The sequence below is a fragment of the Chinchilla lanigera genome, unplaced genomic scaffold (genome assembly GCF_000276665.1).
Source record: "Chinchilla lanigera isolate Chin_1 unplaced genomic scaffold, ChiLan1.0 scaffold00246, whole genome shotgun sequence".
NCBI lineage: Eukaryota > Metazoa > Chordata > Mammalia > Rodentia > Chinchillidae > Chinchilla > Chinchilla lanigera.
In genome coordinates, this window is record NW_004955647.1 from 74,023 (window position 1) to 81,166 (window position 7,144).

Consider the following 7,144-nt stretch of genomic DNA (forward strand, 5'->3'; position numbering starts at 1 on the left):
TTGCGAGTGAGTGGCTTGCCTTTGCCCCTCCCCTTCTGTGGGGCAGTGGCGTCTCTGAGCTTTTATGGCCCTTGCTGGAACTGGGCACCCAAAGCCCAGGGATGGAGGGTGCGTGGGGTGCGGTGTGCAAACAGCATTCTTAAGGATGGGGCAGTCAGGGCTCCATCGGCCAAGGGGGATGTCTGAGCCGGGCTCCCCGGTTACCTTCCCCTAGTACTTAGACATGGATGTCCTGAACCTGGTTACAGTTTAACTCAGAAGGTGGATCTGGCCCAGGCTGTGGACTCGCTTTTCTTTTTCTAGCTGTTGCTGGCTACCTCCTGCCTGAACAGTACAATGAAAACATTTTTCACTGTGGACAGGAGGACAATGAGAGCATTTCTCATGTTTCAGGCCCCAGGTGTGTGCCTGACATTTCAAGATGCCCAAACACAAGCTTTCCCAGGCCCCGGGTGCTCTGTGCTCTGCTGGCCTCACAGCCGAGGATGCAGCTGCCAGTGGCCAATCTCAGATCCCCGCCCTGGCACCTGGCATGCAAAGGGCCTCTCTGGGCTCGATGCAGGGTCCCTTCTGACTGCAGGTATTTCAGTGCACTTACTGTACTCGTGGTAAACTATTTCATTACCTGTGTCACTGGCCCACCGCACTGCCTGGCATGATGCCAGCCTGCCTTCTGGCCCAGGGTCAGCCACAGCTGATGGCCGGCTGGCTGTGCGTGGGAACAAGCACCCTTGTTCCCTGCCTAGGAGCAGACAGATTCTGCTTATAGTTCGTGCTTCGGAGCCGCGTGGAGGAAGCTTCTGGGGCTCTCGTCCCTCACTGGCTCCTGTTTCTTCTTAGATGCTCTGCTTAAAAGTTGCTGTCCGGGCTTCTCCCTGTTTGTAGGGCAACAGACCTAAGACTTGAGCATGTATAAGACCGTCTATTCCTTCATTATCCATAGCGGGCTGCTGTTGTTTCACAGTTTATTTATCTAGTGGTCTTGGGATTGAACCTACGGCCGGCACTGCAGCTGCACCCCCAGCAGTTTTTTCTCCTTGAGATAGGGTCTTGCTGAGCCACTGAATGCTGAGGCTGGGCTCACACTTGGCTATCTTCCCGGCTCAGCCTTCAGAGCGCCAGGATTGCAGCGTGCGTCACCGCGTGTGACTGCATTTCGCTCTTTCATATTCTTCCTCCTTTTATGTGTTTGCCAGTTTTTCTGCTCAAGTCTCAAATCTGGTGACATGTAAGAACTGCAACTTAAAGGAAAAAGAAAATAGTATATTCTGAGCCAGTCTCAGATAGAAACCTGAATGGCACTTCCGCTGTGAAAGAAGTTACATGAACCTTTTTAAAAAAAAACTTTTTGTTTGTTTCTTTTTTGAGAGAGGATCTTGCTATGTAGCCCAGGCTGGCCTCAAACTCATGGAGAGCCTCCTGCCTCAGCCTTCTGAGTGTTGGGATTACAGGTGTATACCGCCACACCTGGCTATGTGAACTTTTATAGTCATGGACAAAATGAAGTCCCATGTTGTATGTGGTGGCACATACCTTTAATCTCAGCTACCAGAGAGGCTAAAGACGGGGAGACCTGCAAGTTTAAGGCCAACCTAGACAATTTAGTGAGAGTTTGTCTCAAAAAAAAAAAGCACTTGGGATGTAGTTTAGTAGTAGAGCACCCCAGGGTTTGATTCTCAGTACAAAAAAAAAAAGCAAAGACAGAAAAAGATTTACCAATTTACCAGTTACATTGGTGAGGGCCCAGGTTGGCAGGCTGTAGCAGTCTGGAAATCTCTCTCTGGGACCAAAACCCCTGCTGAGGGTATCAATCTAACCCATCCAGCAGTGTGGCACATGGGTGCAAAAGAAAGACAAAGAGAAAAAGTTCTGCAGTTGACTCTGGGATGACTCAGTGTTTTCTCCGGAACAAAAGGTCTCATCTCCAAAAGCTCATGGCTGTCACTGGTATCAATCAGGGAGGTGGGAGGGGTCCAGGCAGAGTACATAGGCAAAAGAATCTTTGTAACCCTGCCGGGCACAGAGGCCTCCAATTAGCAATGCATAGATAAGTTTGTTTTTTGTTTTTTTTTTTCTTTTTGAGACACAGTTTCACTATGCAGTTCAGACTGGTCTTGAGCTCACTTTGTAGCCCAGGCTGGCCTCAAACTCGAAATGATCCTCCTGCCTCAGCCTCCTGAGTGCTGGGATTACAGGCGTGCGCTACCACACCCAACAAGATAGTTTTGCTGTTTGCAAGGCAGCAAGGGCTTTGCTTCTCAGGAGAGAGCAGCATGGGTGTCTCCCACTTCTCCCCCTTTCTATTTCTGTGATTGAGCAATTGGAACAGCATGCAAGCTGCGATGGCCATTATCGCAGCAAACCTACTTTAGGAGTTTGTGGGAGGCCCTGTCCTGTCTCCAGCATGTGCGCCTCCTGCGCTGTGCTCTCTAGCTGTCTCCATGTTGCGGGTTTTGTAGCCTGCGTGGATCTCGGCACTTGTGGCATTGGCTTTTCTCTAGGGTCACCTTTGAGGATGCCTGACTGGAAGGCAGGACAGGAGCAGGCTGTGCCACAGCACTGGGTGTCCCTCTCTCCATGGTCACGTGTTCCCCAAGGGCAGTCATAATGGCGTTTTATTGTCTGTTAACACACAAGCGTAGCCTCGTCCTTGTGTTACTAAATGTATTCAGCCAAGGTTTTTTTTTTTTTTATTTTAAAGAGAATAATAATAAAAAAGAGCAATAGCCAAATACCAACAACATAGACAAAAACAAAACAAAGCAAAAACAAGAAAAATGATACAGGGTTCCAGAACAAAATGATAGGAATTAACAGTGGTTGTCATATTACATGTTGTTATCTTCAACGAAGTTGCTCTGATTACCAGATGTAAGAATGCAAGATTGATCAAACCATTAAAGAGAATAAAAAGTAAAAACAAAAAAACACATTAGAAATGATACAGAGCTTCACCAGACAAGATGGTAGGGATTCACCAATGGTTGTTACATTGCATATTGTTGTCTTCAAATTAGTTGGCCAGATTACCAGACATAAGCATGCAAAACTGGTCAAAAAAATAAAGTATTAACTGTTCCCTTCAATAAACCACCAGACATTAGCAGTACAGTTATCCCATCTATCTATCTATCTATCTATCTACCCCTCCTTCTTTCTTTTTCTCCTTTCCCTCATCCCAGTTATTCCTTCCTTTGAGCAATTTCTTTCCCTCTCATAATATCTACTGTACCTTTTGGGTTTTATTTACTCTTTCAGGTTCTTACACCAGGGAGACAATATGATGTTTACACAAGTGGGTCCAATTTCTTTCACTAGTGAGCATGGTCTCTAGTTGCATCCATTTATTTATAAAAGCCTTGAGTTTATTTTTTTTTTTATAGCTGGTACTCAGCCATATTTTTAAAAAGTTTGTGTTTAAAGTATCAAGGTCTGCTTACATTTTGGAGGTAACTATATTCCCACTTTTTGTTTATTGAATTGATTTTTTTTTTTTTTTTGGTACCAGGAATCAAACCTCAGGCTTACCAGGCAAGCACTTATGCTGCTGAGCTACATCCCTGGCCCTTAATTGATATTTAATAGATTGAAATGTTCTTTTTCTTAAAGCCTCACCTTTGGTAAATATGTCTTTGGCCATAATTGTCTTTTGTGTTGAAAGCCTACCCCTGTCTAACTGCCTGTAATATTTGTAACTAACTTAGCTGTCTGTAATATTTTATCCTTTGATGAGCTATCCCTAACTATGGTTAGGGGACATTGGGCATAGTTTCTATTTTAACAACTTGGGAAAATTCTCCCAAGGTCTTGTGAGATTCCTGTGTTTTCTTGAGTATCCCCCTCAGTTGTTTGAAAACCAAATAAATACAGGCTGCCCAGAGAAGTCTTGGTCTAAACTCAGAGAATATTGAAGCTGTAGGAGAGTGACACCCTCCTGGAGCCTGCAATCATTTCAATTGTCTCATTTATTTAAGCCTTCACTGTCGACTCACTTGGGAGATTGTGGGCTGATCAGGGTTAACTAAGGGTTATTTAACCCAATAGTTGTTATGCTTTTCTACTGGATGTTTAAGACCAAGTTAAATTGTATTAACAAAAATTAACTTCTTGCTATCTATCGAGGTCATTTAAGTCTATTTAGGATTTACCTTGGAACTATGTACAGGACCTCTCAGTTCTTCTGTTAGTGTCAGCTGAATCACACCCTTGCTTGACCAAGCTGCTTTTGTGAAAGCTCAGGGGATTTTTCTCTAGTGATGCTCCTTTGGCACACTGTTGTGTTCCTGTCCTCTGGGCTCAACAGTCTCCTTGGTCAGGAGATTGTGTAACTCACCAGAGTTGTAGGATGTCACAGAAAATGTTCTGTCGTGTCCTCGGTTCTTTGTGACCTGGGAGGGCCAGGGACAATATACTGCCTGGCCTCTCAGCCCATCTGTCTTTCTAGTTTACGGTCTCCAAACCTTAGATGTTAAACATCCAGAATAGAAGGTTAATGACATTACATTGTAGGGGGAGCAGTGAGTTTAATTATAATTTCTCTGAATTCTGATTCTTGGAGGAGTTGGAGCAAGGTCAGCCATGGCTGCATGGCCTCTAAACATCATTGGGCTGTGATTCCTCCATGACATAATTTAAGAAGAAGAATTATAGAAGAATGATGAGTACACCAACCCCAATATAAAACAAGTGTGCCTTGAGGTAAGCAAATGGATTTAATTGTCCTATAGCATCAGCAAATTTATCCCAACCCTTAATTTGGGAATCAAAAGTGGCCATCTGTAGTGATATGGAGAGCATGTCTCTCTGAAGAGCATCTATATCTATAGTAATGTTCTGATGGATTGATTCTTGTACATGTCTTTTGATCATCTCCCAAGGCTGTTGACCTTTATTATATGGTAAAGGGCTGATACAAAAATGAGACATGTTATAGTGACATTTCCACCCCTGCTGCAATTGCAAACTTTCCATCTGGTCTTCCATCCCCTCTAGAACACTTACTTGGGTTTGCAATTTTACATCAACTTCTTGTTGAATTTTCCAGCTCTCATCAGCAGTTTTTATCCAATTATCTGTGAAATGGGCAGTGTGTATTGACTGGGCCAGTGCCACATGGCCAGTGACTACACTGGTTATCAACAGTGCCAGAGAGACTATTCCTGCAATAATCCAGTCATTCTCTTGACTCGATTGGCAAATCTGTTAACTAAAGTTTGCACCAGGAGAGAAATAGGGGATTGATACCATTGAAGATAATGATATGTAATATAACAACCACCGTTAATTCCTATCATTTTGTTTTGAAACTCTGTCATTTTTATTGTTTTTGCTTTTTTGTGTGTTTTTTCTCTGTTGTTGTTATTTTATTTTTTTAATTCTCTTTAAAATAAAAAATAAAACAACAAATACAGTTGGGTGTGGTGGCATACACCTGTAATCCCAGCACTTGGGAGGCTGAGCCAGGAGGATTACTATGAGTTTATGGCCAGGTTGGGCTATAAGGGAGTTCCAGGCCAGCCTGGACTACACAGTGAGACCCTGTCTCAAAAAATAATAAAATAAAATAAATTTTAAAAAAATAAAATTGGAGAGTAGGTGATAGGTGCCTCAAATAAGCCTGAACATTGAGAACTTTATTTAGCAGAGAATTGAATGCAATAAATAAAATATAAAATAAAATAAATACAATACATTACAATGAATAAAATAAAATACTAAACCTTCACTTCAGTCTGACCATGAGGAGGACAGTGTAGTCTCACAGCACTGAGGAGACCTCCACCTGGGATGGTTCCCCTCCCCAACCCTCTCCTCCTGCCCCGAGTGTCCTCGCCTTCTGGGCCTCTTATTTCCATGTTGTGGGGCGGGTGAGAGCAGGCCTGGGCAGGGTGGCCACACTGAGGAGCCAGAGTCTCTGCCAAGATGGCAGACGTACTGACCACAACTGACTCCCAGAAACTGCCGGACCAGCTGAACACCCTGTGGGACAGAAGGCGAGATATCAGCCAGAGATCTGCAGCTTGAGTCTCATTGAATGTGCACATGACAATGGCCTCAGAATGACGGCAAGACTAAGGGACTTGGAAGTAAAAGATCTTCTTAGTCTAACGCAGTTCTTTGGCTTTGATACGGAGACATCTTCTCTAACTGTGAATGCACTGGGCAGATTCCTGTCTGAAATGAAGGTTCAGCCCAAGCACTTGGGTGTGATGGACTGGGCTGCTTTTCTTTGGCTGTAAAATCAACAGAAGAGGAAAGAAATATCCCCTCGGCAACTGACTTGATCCCAGTAAGTCAGTACAGGTTCACAGCTTCAGACTGGATGAGAATGGAAAAGATGGTATTGCAGAAGGTATGTTGGAAAGTCAAAGGGGCCACTGCCTTTCAATTTCTGCAAATCTATTACTCACTCCTTCAAGAGAACTTGCCATTTAAAAGGAAAAACAGCCTAAATAGTGAAAGACGAGAAGCTCAGCTAAAGCCATGTGACTGCAGGGTCATATTTTCTAAAGCAAAGCCTTGTGTGTTGGCCTTGTCTGTCATTGCATTGGATATCCAAGTGCAGAAGTGTGAAGATTTAGCAGAAGGAGTAGAATGTCTTTCAGGAACATTCCAAGATATATGGCAGAGATCTGACTTCTGGCAAGAGCTTGTATCCAAGCATCTAACTGACTATTCATGGAACAAGTGTTCCAAGCCAAATGTACAAAAGTTGAAGTGGGTGGTTTCTGGGCATACTGCATGGCAACCAAAGTGTAGTTACTGTAGAATAACTCACCTTCCAACAATTCCTGAAATGGTTCCTTATTTGGTAAATTTGGTTGTTGTTCTCTGTATAGTGATACCAAGACTCCATCAAGTTCACTGGCAGCCAGACTCCAGGCATCCTGCCCGTGATCACTACTGTGATAGGATGGGTTAGATAATAATTAGTGCATGGGAACATATCTGGCTGCTATTCTATCTTCCCTACTAAATGTGATATGGTGAGTGAGTTCAACAAGAAAGGCACTCACAAGAAAACCAAAAAGGCAGGAATGAACAAAGCTTTATTAAACCAGTTGATGAACAGTCTCTAACCAGGAGCCAGAGAAAATGTCTGTGCCACACTGGGTCTCACCTTCAGTTTAAGTACTCTTCTCCC

The 7,144-nt window shown here is 43.7% G+C and overlaps 1 pseudogene; it reads left to right on the forward strand.

Moving 5' to 3' along the window:
• The first annotated feature begins 5,922 nt into the window (after positions 1–5,922).
• Positions 5,923–6,922, forward strand: LOC102009135 (annotated as a pseudogene).
• The last annotated feature ends 222 nt before the right edge of the window (positions 6,923–7,144 follow it).